This window comes from Canis aureus, chromosome 5, assembly GCF_053574225.1.
Source record: "Canis aureus isolate CA01 chromosome 5, VMU_Caureus_v.1.0, whole genome shotgun sequence".
NCBI classification, from domain to species: Eukaryota; Metazoa; Chordata; class Mammalia; order Carnivora; family Canidae; genus Canis; species Canis aureus.
In genome coordinates this window covers 49,363,147-49,376,794 of record NC_135615.1, presented here as the reverse complement: position 1 = coordinate 49,376,794, position 13,648 = coordinate 49,363,147, and the positions used below count along the sequence as shown (strand labels likewise).

Here is a 13,648-nt window from a genome sequence, read left to right as displayed (position 1 = left end):
ATTTACATTAGCTGTGTAGCCATTACCAGCATTTTTATCTCCATAACATTTTCATCTTCTCCTCCAGATATTTTTTTATTTTTATTTTTTTATTTATTTATTTTTTTTATTTTTATTTATTTATGATAGTCACAGAGAGAGAGAGAGGCAGAGACATAGGCAGAGGGAGAAGCAGGCTCCATGCACCGGGAGCCCGACATGGGATTCGATCCCGGGTCTCAAGGATCGCGCCCTGGGCCAAAGGCAGGCGCCAAACCGCTGCGCCACCCAGGGATCCCCAGATATTTTTTTTAAAAGAAATCATGTAGTGTGTTTTATTTCTAGTTTTCCTAGGTCTTTCCAGTGCCACCTACCTTGGGCATTGGTCTGTTTCTTGATTCTGATTCTGGCCAGATTTGTGACTCAACATTTGGTCAAGTTGGCCAACCACTGACATCTGCTTAATCTGCCCACCTTCCTACCCCAGTCGTGTGGTATCTATACATCTCCCCACTCCTTCAGGCCTTGGCCTTCTAGAGCTTGGTGCTGTGATAAAGGTTGAGTAACCCTGTAATTCCTCATTACTCCACATTCCAGAAAATTCACCTCTCCCTTGATAAATCATTTCACATTAGTTGGGTAATTTTAGGCCTTCTCATAGTCAACCTTACATTCTTGCTTTATTTGTCTATACCTGCCTGTCTGAATAACACTTACATTGTTAGGCTTTGTAGTCATTAGAAGAGGCAACTGGGAGGGGTGGAAAGGGCACTGGACTTAGAGACATGAGTGTAATTCTAATTTTAGCTGGGTGACCAAGCTGGATGACCACACTGGATGACTGAGTGAAAGAACCTTCACTGCTCTGAGGCTTGTTTTCCTCCTATGAAAAACCAGAGGGCTGGTCCCTAGATAAACTCCAGCCTTAAAAATGCAAGTTTATAGGGGCACCTGGGTGGCTCAATTGGTTAAGTATCTGACCCTTTATCTCAACTCAGGTCTTGATCTCAGGGTCTTAAGTTCATGCCCACATTGGGCTCCATGCTGGGCATGGCGCTTAATAAAATAAAATAAAAAATAAAATAAAATAAAAATAAAATAATAAAATAAAATTAAAAAATAAAATAAAATTATAAATTAATTTCGTATAAAAGATAGTATCTACCTATTTCATAGGACGTTCATGTCAGGTGTAAGTGAAAATCATAAAAGTATAAGGTATTATTAAGTAGCCTTGACAGTACTAAAAGATGCTTTGCACACGCTTTTTTAATGATAAAATATACAATAAAACATACAATCAACTAGGAGTCTAAAAACATAAGATTGGATATACTCACCTACAAACCCAGACATGATTTGCTTTATTTAGTAGGGATCTGGTTCTCAATCAATGTTTGCTAAAAGAATGTGCACCGAAAAGTTATAGAAAACCTCAATTTTCAGGTATTTAGGAGATAAGTAATTAACTTATTTAAGCAGGGAACTAAGCATGGAAAGGCACAGAAAAACCCTGAAGTATGCACAGACATATGACCCTGATTTGTGCCTGGCGGTGTGAGAACACAGCTTATCTTTATTGGCCTTTATGATATTATCCTAAAAGTCAGCCTGACAGTGATATTTTTCTATGAAAAGAGAGGCTACCTCCCAAAGGAGCTGTGATAGGAGAGCTGAAGTGTAACATATATTATTGGAGTCCTGCTCCCATTTACAGAGCCCCTACACTGTTTGAGGCTGCTGGTGGAGCCACATCAAAGCCAGAGGCAAAAGGAATAAACGCCATATACTGTGTATAACCATATACAGGGTTTTATGTATTTTTAAAACTAGTTAATGTCTTCAGTGAAAATATTATCAATGAATTTGCTTCCATTAAAGCCAGCAACGTAAAACAATAGTAAAGTCTATTTTTGGTATAAATAAAACATAAACTTGGGGCATCTGGGTGGCTCAGTTGCTTAAGCATCTGCCTTCAGCTTAGGTCATGATCCCAGAGGATCCCAGAGTCCAGGAATCGAGCCCCACATCAGGTTCCCTGCTCAGCAGGAAGCCTGCTTCTCCCTGTCCCTCTGCCTGCTGCTCTCCCTGATTGTGCTCTTTCTCTCACTGTCAAATAAATAAAAAATTTAAAAACAAAACAAAAACCATAAACTTAAAATGCTAGAAGTTTTTAATACTTTCCAATTTTTCAATATTTCTCAATGTAATGTTCTGAAAAAACATGTGTATAAGGTATTATTGCACTTCATACTGTAATTTAAAACATTAAAACATACACAAAAACTTGTATATTGGGATACACATTTTTCCTTTTGCTTTAGGTTCCAATATGGGTTAGCATAGCACTGTCGGATCTCATTTTCATTTAAAATTTTGTTATTCTATTCATCATAGATTTTTTGTATTTAGTTTCTTTAAAAATATTATATTACACTATTATTTATCTTCATTACTGAGTTTCTGTGTCCCCTTAAATTTCGTGCCTGAGCTCTTCAGTTGCTTCCCCCAGTCCTGACCTTGATCCCAATCCTCAGTCTCAACAAAGTATACTAAATATAAGAACTGTTATGGGAAGGGTAGGTGTGCTCACTATTCTAGATGAGACATTCAAAACCAACAATCCACAACCCCCAAGTCCAAGTGAGTTAAGGAAGCAACATGCCATAGACGTTGAGCTTTAGGGTTAGATTTGGAATCAAATCCTGACTTGCCTCTTTGCTGGTCTGAGCAAGAAACCAATCTGAGCCTGTTTTCTAATCTCTAAAAGGGAATAAACAATTTTTTTTTTAGCAAGAGTTAAGTGAAATAACTTACGTAAAGCATCTGGACTTGACAACTGTTAACTTGTCCTCTTCTTTATCTGAGGGATAATAAATTGACTCACCCCTTTTGCGTTGCCCACAGACATGGTCCCAGAAACATCAGCGCCCGGATTTGCACCCAGGTGTCGTGAGTATAAACCCTCCACTGTTCTCACCAAATCACACTCATTAATTCTAGCTGTGGCAAGGCTACCTCTTTCTAGGGATGTATTTCTTATTTAAACTGCCCATGAGAATTTGGATTAGTAGCAGGAACAAGTGGATTACTGAGCTCTTCAGCCCCCCTGAAACAACAAATAGCAATACGTATGAGTTACATCTCCTCTTTCTAATTCTACAAATATTTTTTAATAAGAGCTAGGATGTCTAAAACATTGAAGGGATGCAAGGCACCTGAGCAGTTTTCCAATATAGGAGACAATATGAAAATAGGAACTGGCCATATTTATTAATTGCACACATTTTGGTATGTTCCTTCTGATTATTTAGATTTTATTTCATTTTAAAGGCTGATTCTGGGGGGCCTGGGTGGCTCAGTCAGTTAAGTGTCCGACTCTTGATTTTGGCCCCGGTCATGATCTTGGGGTCTTGGGAGCAAGCGCGGTGATAGGGTCCATGCTTCGTGGGGAGTCTGCTTGAGGATTTTCCTTCCTTTTCCCTTTCCTTCTGCCCCTCCCCCCAGATCTCTCTCTGTCTCTAAAATATTAAATAAATATTTTTAAAAAGGCTGATTCTGTAAAAAAAAATAGAAAATTTCTTAGTAATGGCAGAGCCTGTGCATCTTTCCTAGGGGTGATTAGGTGTGTTTACTATAAAATTGTGCATATACCTATTTGCCACATATATATCATTAAAAATACTTTATTTTTTATTTTTTTTTAATTTTTATTTATTTATGATAGTCACACCACAGAGAGAGAGAGAGAGAGAGAGAGAGAGAGGCAGGCAGAGACACAGGCAGAGGGAGAAGCAGGCTCCATGCACCGGGAGCCCGACGTGGGATTCGATCCCGGATCTCCAGGATCGCGCCCTGGGCCAAAGGCAGGCGCCGAACCGCTGCGCCACCCAGGGATCCCTAAAAATACTTTATAATAAGCAATCTACATGTCTGACAATAAAAGAATGGTTATATAAATTATGGTAAACCATAGGCTAATACACTATCATTAAAAATGGTATTTTCAGCGATTATGGGATACAGGCTCCTGGTAAAATGTAAAATGAAAAACATCTGAGCTATGAAACTGTATAATATGAACATCACTTTGTAAAGATTACAAATATATATATTCACACATGCAGAGAAAATAAGATAACAAAATGTTAGCAATTAGTGATGAAATTATAGGGGATTTTTAAGAATTCTTACACAGATTTCCATAGGTAAAAAATATTTTAAAACATGATTTTTATGGTGGACTTTAAGCAGCATCCAAAACAGACCAGCCCAATTTTCCCACCGCGTGGAGAGAGCTAGTGAGACTGTATGCATGGTCTTGCAGAGACTAGAGCTGTAGAAGAATCACCTGGAGTGCTGGCAGCTCTGCACCTTGGTTTTGAGTCCTTTCTGAGACTTAGTAGGCTGGCTATCATGCCTGTGCATTGGTCATTCAATCCTTTCTTGGATTCCATGAACTAATCACTGGTTTTGTAGTTGTTGTTTTTTTTTTCCCCCTAAATTAATTGAGTTGGGTTTTTGGGACTTACAATGAGACAGTAACTAATAAAGAGAATCTTGCATGCCTAAATAGCCCAGGGACATGCTGGCTTTTAACAGAGATGATATCAGACTTCTTTAGGTGTTGTCTACCAGAAAATCAAAGTTCTCCGTTTCTAACACTATGAAATATTGATATATTGAATTCCCTTACATACAATAGGAAAAAAATGTTTGCAGAACATTTGTTAGATGGATGCCGGCAGTCTCATACACCTGAACTTTTAATTTATTTGGTATTTGTTCATTTATGTTATCTTCTAACTTTCAATCATAGCTGCAAACCTAAAAAAAGTTAAGGGGGATATAAACTTTTCTTCAATGATCAAATATCCAGCAGGTGTCAGGCACTGAGCTAAGTGCTAGGTTACAAGCGTGAGGCTAAATCCCAGTCTTCAAGGAGTTTATCATCTAGTAGGAGAAGAAAGAAGTTACCAGGCAACTGAAACACAGTGTCTTAGATATTCTGACTTGAAAGCCATGTAAAACTGTGGGTCACCTAATCAGTGCTAGAGGCAAAAGAGAGTCCCCCACAAAAGGTGACATGTTATCAGAGCCTGGAAGATCCACAGATTTAGCTAGCCCTAGGGAGGTGGGCCTAGGGAATAGATGAGGCAGGCCTTTGAGACAGAGGCAAAAACATATCAGAAAGGCCTGGAAGCAAAAGCCAATCCGGGGTTTCAGGTAACCCAATGTGTCTGGATTGCAGAGTACAAGGGCTGAAATGGTAACAGCAAACAGGGGCTAGATCACACAAAAGCATTTGGCTTTAGACTAAGGGCAATGGGGAGTAGGTTTTGAGCAAGAGGGTAAGAAAAATCAGATTTGAGATTTAAAAAATGCTGAGAAGTCCACCTGGGAAGCCTGTGATGTGATGCAGGTTTGAAATGATGGTGGCCCCCTTGACCAAGGTGGTGGCTACAGCAATGGAGAGGAATGGACTAGATCAAGAGAACTTTTGAGAGGTGAAATTGGAGAACTGGGGTCATGAGTTGGATTGGAGGAAGAGAAAGCCAAAGATGACATTCAAGTGTGTCTGGTTTAGGTGCTTTGCTGGAATGGAGGCGCTGCTCACTGGGTTATGGTGGGGTCCTTGCTGGTGCCAGGGGCCTGCGGACAAGCAGGGCAGATGTCCATCAAGGGGTTGGGTATATGGCACTGGTGCTCAGTGGGGAGGTAGGGTGATTTGAATGTTGTTGACTGAATATAGTTAATAATTGCAACAGTGGATAAGATTACTCAGGGGGAATGGATGAGAATACCAAAGGAGAATATGTTGTAGAAGAAAATGACTGAAGTGAGGACAAATCTCTGGGCAACCTCAACATTGAGAAGATACTGCTTTTTTGTGGCCGTTCCAGGCAAGCAGCCTGGTCTCTGGATCTCCACACTAAGACACAGGTCCCTGTGGACAGCGGCATGGATTGTCACACATCCTGTGAACGAAGCATGTGATACAACAAAAATGGAAAATCTACAAATGAGAAAGAAAAAACAATTTCTTAGTATCCCAGTATCCCACACCTGTTTTCCTGACTTCATCTGGATTTCTTCACAGGGCTCATCATCAATGCTGAGTCATTCCCAGAGTGCTGAGGGTTCCTGGGATTCACCTTTGGCTTTTTGTTTCTGGGACAAGGTGAGAGTCAGTGTCATGCTTGAAGCAAACGCACGCTGAGTTTGAGGGGCCACCGACATTGCAGCTTGAGGAACTGCTGCCTGTTCAAGAGCTTCAAGGGTATGAAGGCGACTTCAGAAGGATTAATACTTGACTTTCTTGCTAGCAGTCTGAAATTTTTGTATCTTGGGCCCCTTCAATCTGTTATTTCTTGGGCTTGTTTTGAAAAGCAGAGCTCAAACTTCTTTTTGAGGAAGGGTGGAATTAAAATTCAGCAGATTGTTCATGCTGTGTAAATAAACTCCTCCCCAGAAAGTGAAGTAATCCTTTTCCTCGGGGAGTATAGAACTACTTAGGATCACTCACTGTTGTCCTTGCGTGCAAAGCTCAATCTCTGTGGTACCTTTGCTTTCCTACAGGAGGAAGTCAGGGGCTGTTACTTTCATGTCTGTCACATGCATTCATTTTTACTACCATATCAGAATGTTTGGGGATTTATAAGTAAATGTTTCTTGATGTGTGATCTCCCTAAAGCAAATACAAAACTGCTATGATCTTGATGGATCACATGGATCCATCAGGGAATATAGCATGTGGTTAAACTAGCAAAGACACAGCAAGCACTGTAGCAAATATTGTCATTCAATAATCAATTGACACCAATCACCAATGAGGTTTCTTGCTATTTTGTGTCCCTTCCCCCTCATTTCTCATTGTTCGAAGGCTGTAAATGCTCCCGTAAATTATCATGTGAGAGGCCCCAGGTTGGTCAAGAATAGCATTTTTTTCATACACGTTTCCTCTGAACAACAGGGTAGCTCCCTATTTTGTCCTGATCTGTTAATCTGATGCTACTTTATACAGGATAAATAGGCAAACATTCTGACTTCTCTTTTCTGGCATTTATCAGACTTCAGTGGGATGCTTTCAACAAAGAGCTGATGTAACTCAGTTCTGACCTTCCTGAACATGTGGGAATGTCATCTTCAAGGCCAACAGGCTCTGGCCACAATGTACTCTTTTGTAAACTGAATCATCACACACTTTTGGTGACAGTAATTATTCTCAGAATAATATAAGAATTAAGGATTGCATTGCCTGGTCAGAGATATCTGGCCAAACACTTGACAATATTATTAAAGAAAAGGCATGGCAGTATATGTTTCTAAGCAAATTTAAGAAAATAGTAATGTTGTTCTCTAGCTTCTATAAAATGGGCCTATTGTATTGTTACTTTGATTACACCGGGGACCCTGATGATGTATAAAATGTACTCATAGAACATGAAAATGTAACTCCAATGTGGTGTAAATTTGCTCTAAAACTAATATACTGGTGATAATAAACATTAAACATTTAACTAACAACAATTTTGATTTTTTTCTCAGAATAGAAAAGCTTTTTGGTGGCATTTCAGAAGGCTCAGATTTCTTTAAAACATCTGTCTAGGGAAATTTGAACTAATTTCTCTTTTATTTCCCTTTTGTAAAAATTCCCATTAGTAAGCAAATGCATTCAAAACCATTCCCTTGATCTTATAACGGCATTTTGTAAGAATACTCTCAGCTTTTCCTTTTTGTCCTACAGACTGAAAGTGCTGGGGTGGGGTGTCTGAATGACATGTGGGAATGAAGGCAACTGGGAGGTTGGGGTCTGCTGAGCTTGGCAAGGGCCTGTCTGCCCTTCTGGTAGTGGCACAGTAGACACATGGGGTAGGGGGTTTGGCTTCATCCTTTCTGTTTCTGACCCTGCTTCCAAGGACATATTACAAGAAGTGAAGCCTTCTAGAATTTATTTAAAACTGTAATAGAAACAAAGAATGATATTAAAATGCCAGTTTCTTGATACATCACAGTATGGCACTCTTCTTCCAAAACCCAAATAGCTCCTGCAAAACCAACCACCTACCCTAAATTCAGTCACCCGCATCCTTACATTTCCCCCAGCACCCTAGGGTCATATCAGGTCAAAGTCATGCTGAGATCAGAAACATTCCCTTCACTAAGTGGGGCAGGGACCCATTTGGTTTATCTGCTAGAACCTTGCTGAGACTATCTTCTTCTACTGACATTTAATGGGGTCATCGGAGAATTTAACTTTCTCTCTTTCCTCATCTCTTTTCTTATCTATTTCCTTCATAACTCTTAAACCAATGTTAGAAAGAAATTTGACGTGTATAATGGCTACAACATATTAAGCACTTACTATGTGGCAGGCAGGGTGCTAAGTATGTTATATGTGTAATTGCATCTAATCCCACGCACATTAGGGAGTTTTAGTTTTACTTTACAGTAAGGAAACTAAGGTTCACTAAAGTTCATTAACTGGCCCAAGATCAGTCAGTGAGTAAGCGATGAGGCTGAGATTAGAACTCAAGTCTATTACACTGAGAGCCCATGCTCGTCATAACCACCAAGTAATCTGATTTTCCGCCTTGGCCATCGTTCTTGTCTGCGTACCTTAATATTCTCATTAGGTACCTCTGGCTGCTGAGATGTCTCCCCCTCCTGTGGCAACTCATGCTTGGGACCTTGCCTAACATTCTTCTCCACTTTCACACTTATCCTCACTTATTCAGCAAATTTCATCGAATACTTCTTTTTGCAGGAAAGCCACTCTGAAACTAGAGCTCTCCCAGGGGAAACCAAAGCCTCCTTCGAAACCATGTTCTAATCTGGATTGCTATGGAGGGAAACTTAAAAAAAAAAAAAAAAAACCCTTGTCCCCCCAGGCTTCTATTCTTGGATGGGTTTGGGTCTCTCGTTGGTTCAGAAATTCTTCATCCTCATTTATAGACTCTCTGAGGGAGTGGCTCATTCCAGCATAGCCCATCCTCATTCTGCCCATAGCGGCTTCCCTCTGGTCTCCACATCCCCCACAGGGCTTGCAGCAAGACAGGACAGCTGTGGGGCCCGCTCTGAGTTGGGGCGCGCGTGTATGTCCCCAGACAGGATGTGTTCTCATCCTCTGAAAAACCTAATGGCTGCTTCCTTGTTTCGGCCACATTCTTTAGCTAAATAAATCTTTTGGGTACAACTGAGACAATCTGTGCCCTGAAATTGGGAGTGGTTTGGAAAAATGACCTCAACTGTTAGATTCCAAAGATCTATGCTCCCAGGTCCACTTACATTATATGTAGCAAAGAACTCTTTCCCTCTGTCTACTTTTCTCTCCAGCTCCCTGCAAACATACTGTATCTTATTTGTATTCCATGTGGCTCAAATTTCAAGTACTATTCGTTAGGGATATTGATCTCTAAATACATGTAGATGCTTCTGTCTACATATTCAGATAGTGCACAGTTTCTTCTATTATTAACATCTTGCATTAGCGTAGTATATTTGTTATAATTGACAAACCGACATTGATACATTATCATGAAACAGAGACTTTAGTTTGCATAGGGTTCAGTCTTGGTGTGGTATTGTCCTGTGGGTTCTGACAGGTATATGTCATATGTCCATCACTACAGTATCTTACAGAATAGTCTCACTGCCCTAAATATACTCTGCCCTCCACCTCTTCATCCCTGACCTCCTGGCAGCCACAGATCTTTTTCTTGTCTCTATATTTTTACCTTTTCTACCAACATCATATAATTGGCCAAATGGATTTTGATCCTCAGGACAACCCTGTGGCTAGGTAATGTTTACTACCGTCATGGTAGAGGAGATACATTAAGGGAGATGGAGTGACGCATTTCAGATCCCATGAACCGAGGGTGCCAAAGCCAGAACCAGCCAGCCAATGGCATGGACAGTGGCAGGTCTCAGGGGTTAATTGCTGAGGACAAAGATGTGAGGCCCCAGGAGGCCTCTTAGCTCAGGTACTTTATTTTCTAATGGCAGGTAGGAGGAGGAAAATTGCACATCTTCAAAGAAAACTGGATGTCTGATATTTGTTAGGCGAGACTCTGAGGTGACTTCAGAGACAATGGGTCCAGCGCCCCATAATTAAGAGGGAAGGCCAGCCCCTGCCAGTCTGACTCAGAAGGCTTACTGAGTCATCCTGTTTGTCCTCTCTGCTGCTATTTATGGGCTTCCCAGTTGCTGATATTTGTTGGTTAAAGGCTCACACAACCAGTCTTGCCTAAAGCAGTATCACTTATGGGGTGTTGAGAATAAATAGGGTGACAGGTGCTGGGGGAGAGTCATTTTTAAGAATCTTTCATAGCTGATTCTTTTTTAAAGCTCTCTAGGCTTAAGATACGACTATTCTGAAAGAAAATGAAGGCAGAGACCCTTTCTGTCCAGAGCTGTTGAATGCTAGGACTTTCTGGGGGTGCTGGCTTTGGCAGAGGGGGCAGGTCAGCATTAGTGAAGCTGTTGATGAGGACAGCCCAGGAAATCAGGGAATGAGACAATGGGAGAAAAAGACTGGAATGCCGCCACCACTGAGGCAACTTAGGTGTGTTTATCACCAGAAAGAGGCAATGATAACAACAAAACCCTCGTAGGCCATGCCATTCTTGAGTCTGCTGGGGACAGATGGCTCATGCAGATGGAATGACCAGAGAAAGATTAATGCAGGGACTCTACCTAGGGGTGGGCAGGGTTAAGGGATGAATGTTGGAGCTAGCAAGTGCAGGAACCCATTAGCATCCCCAGGCCAAAAGAGGCAAGCGGTGAGGGAGGCCATGGGAACCCAGAAGGAGCTGTTTAGTAGAATGCTGCTTGACCCGTTTGGGTCTCTGAGGAGAGGAAAGCAGAGCCACAGGGAGAGAGCTGGGCAATGAATAGCCAACCCTGCTTTCCCTCATTCTCTTATCTCTTGCTAATGACTCCCCTTGGGCAGATTCCCGAATAAGACACAGACCCATGAACCCATATGATATAATCCATGATGGTCAGTGTCCTGGGCCACAGGCAGGCTGGACATGGGTGGAGAGAGGAATTGACAGCTAAACACCAAACATCTCCAATTACAAGGAAGAAGTTAGTGCCACATTTTGTTGAAGTTTGATTTCTTTAGTTTGTATTAATAGTAAAGATAACCAGTGCAGAGGAAAGCAGAGCCAAATTATGGAGAGACTTGATGACCATGTTTGTGCCCCCGGATCCAACCCTGCCTAAAGCTAGTCTATCCCCCTGGACTTTGCAGTTATGTGAGCCAATAAACCCTTTTTTTTTTTTTTTTTGCTTGAAGTTAAAAAAATACTGAAGATATTAATTCAATAATTAAAATATTAATTTGAAATGTATCAAACATGCAGTTTAAACTTCACAGATCCCTTGGTCCTTGAAAATTCTGAAGTGCCTTTTTAGAAGGATGCATCGCTCCCCAAACCTCTACTGAAAACCACTCCTAAGAAGCAAGGCAAGGGCAGGTCGTGTTAAAAAGCTGGGTGTGTACGGAAAGCCTCGTTAAAAAGCCATTTAATAGTTGAAATGATAAAGAGAGGGCTCCAGTTTGCAACTAGAGTTGATATTTTAGCATTTTCTCAGTTTGTAGGGAGGTCTAGCTTAAATGTTTCCATTAATTCATTCAACAAATATGGGCTGTGCTCCAGCTTTGTGACTGCCAAAGGGCCTATCCTGGTCTGTCTCCTGACAGTCCCATCTCTCCCAGGACCCCAGCCACCATTGGTTGGACTGATGACAGGCGGTGAGAAAAAGCCTCTGAGGAGGTGACCTGTGAAAGAGATGAGGAAGGAGCCAGCCATGAAGCTCTGAGGCAAGAGCAGTGGGAAGGGCAAGCTCGAAGGATACCAAAGGGAGAGGACAGCAAAGGGAGAGGGCCAAGGGTGCATGTGGAAAAACCATCAGAAGAGCTGGTCGGGTGCCTGTTCCTACAGGGCCTCACAGACCATGCTAAGACATTTGCATTTTCTTCTGACAGCGCTGGGTAGTAAATTAGAAGCCTCTCAGGAGGTGAGTGAGACAACAGAATGTCTTTTTTAAAAGATCATTCTAGCTGCTACATGGGGAGTTGATTCCAGGGGAAATGAAGGAAGGAAACTCGTTAGAAGACCATTGCAATGGTGTTGCTAAGGGACACTGGGGGCCCGGAGAGGGTGGACAGAGGGTAGCGCAGTGTTTGAGAGTTCCAGCCACGTGGTTGACGTGGATACACCTTCTGTGGATACTCACACTTATGGGTTTTTGTTGTTGTTGTTTGTCTTTAAGATTTATTTATTTATTTTAGAGAGAAGGAGAGAGAAAGAGAGTGTGAGGGAGGAGCAGAGAGGGAGGAGGGGGAGAGGAGAGGAAGGTGAGGGAGAGGGACAGGCAGGTGCCGTGCTGAGTGTGGAGCTCTTCCTGGGACTGGATCTCACGACCCTGAGATCATGACCTGAGCGGAAATCAAGGGTCTGATGCTTAAAGGACGGAGCCACCCAGGAGTCCCCACACTTGCCTTTTCTAATCGAGGATGACTTCATTCCCTAAAACATGTTTTTCCTTTGTGAAAGGACTTCAGGGAACTTACACCAGTTAAGAAGTACTTACCTCTGCTGTGTAACTTCTCTTGCCTCAGGATCATTCAAGAACCTTATTAAAAAGACAGATTTCCCAATCTCCTACCCCAAAGAGTCTGCCAAGCCTAAAAATCTGCATTTTGTCTCAGATTTTGAAAATTACCAGTTAAGAATTTAGCAGCATCCCCCAGTGGTGGCTCTTGGAAATTGCGGATGTAACACATTTGAAAGTACAGTACTTTGAATTCTTCATACATATTTGTCACCGGCAAAGTAACAATCTTTCACATTCATAATAGAGATAATTTCATGGGAGCAACCAAATGGGGTGGAGACTCCTTCCACGATTATCTATCTGGAGAGAACTCTCAGACGTATAAAGATAAAATAATTGAAACTTTGTAAGTAGTAATTAATTGGCTCTTATGAAGTCAGAGAGCAGTCATGCCTCTGAACCCACCGCCCAGCTGGTTATTAGAGTTCTATACGATTAGAGTAATCGTGATGGTGGAGGCAAAATAAAAAGAGTGGCATTTTCCGAATGTTATAAAAAGCCAATACGCACGGAGGCAGACGAGCTTCCACCAGCCCTGGGAGAGTAGTGGTACCACCCCCAGGGGAAGGCATTTCTTTCAACCACTGCCCTAACTAGGCATGAGTCTCTTGTTGAGAATTTTGTTAGTTTGTCATTTTGGATTAGAAATTGCTCCTCGTGAGAGCCTGGGTGGCTCAGCGGTTGAGCATCTATCTGCCTTTGGCTCAGGTCATGATCCTGGGGTCCTGGGATGAGTCCCACATTGGGCTCCTTGCAAGGAGTCTGCTTCTCCCTCTGCCTGTGTCTCTGCCTCTCTCTCTGTGTGTCTCATGAATAAATAAAACCTTTTTTTTAAAGTCTTTTAGTATACATTTCTTACACACTAGACCAAGCAACGAGATGTAAGCAGAATGACTGCTCCAAGGGGAGCAAGAGTCCAGGACCACTCATGGTGGCCCCTCAGCGCTCACAGGCCAGTGTGACCTGGGACCAAATAACCCCTCAACTTAGCCTGTTCTTCTTCGACCCCAACACATGCTCCCTCATATCTGCACACACA

The 13,648-nt window shown here is 41.9% G+C and overlaps 1 long non-coding RNA gene across 18 annotated transcripts in view; it reads right to left on the bottom strand.

Annotated features, from left to right (window-relative positions):
• Positions 1 to 1,154: 1,154 nt before the first annotated feature.
• LOC144314152 (uncharacterized) overlaps positions 1,155 to 13,648 on the bottom strand; it is a 240,698-nt gene continuing 228,204 nt past the window's right edge. For 17 of the 18 annotated variants that reach the window (XR_013379926.1, XR_013379910.1, XR_013379916.1 and 14 more), the window contains one exon: positions 4,733 to 11,770. This is a non-coding gene — a long non-coding RNA (uncharacterized LOC144314152). Of the gene's footprint in view, positions 2,843 to 4,732; positions 11,771 to 13,648 lie in introns of those variants that run through there. The other variant, XR_013379912.1, reaches the window with a different exon arrangement.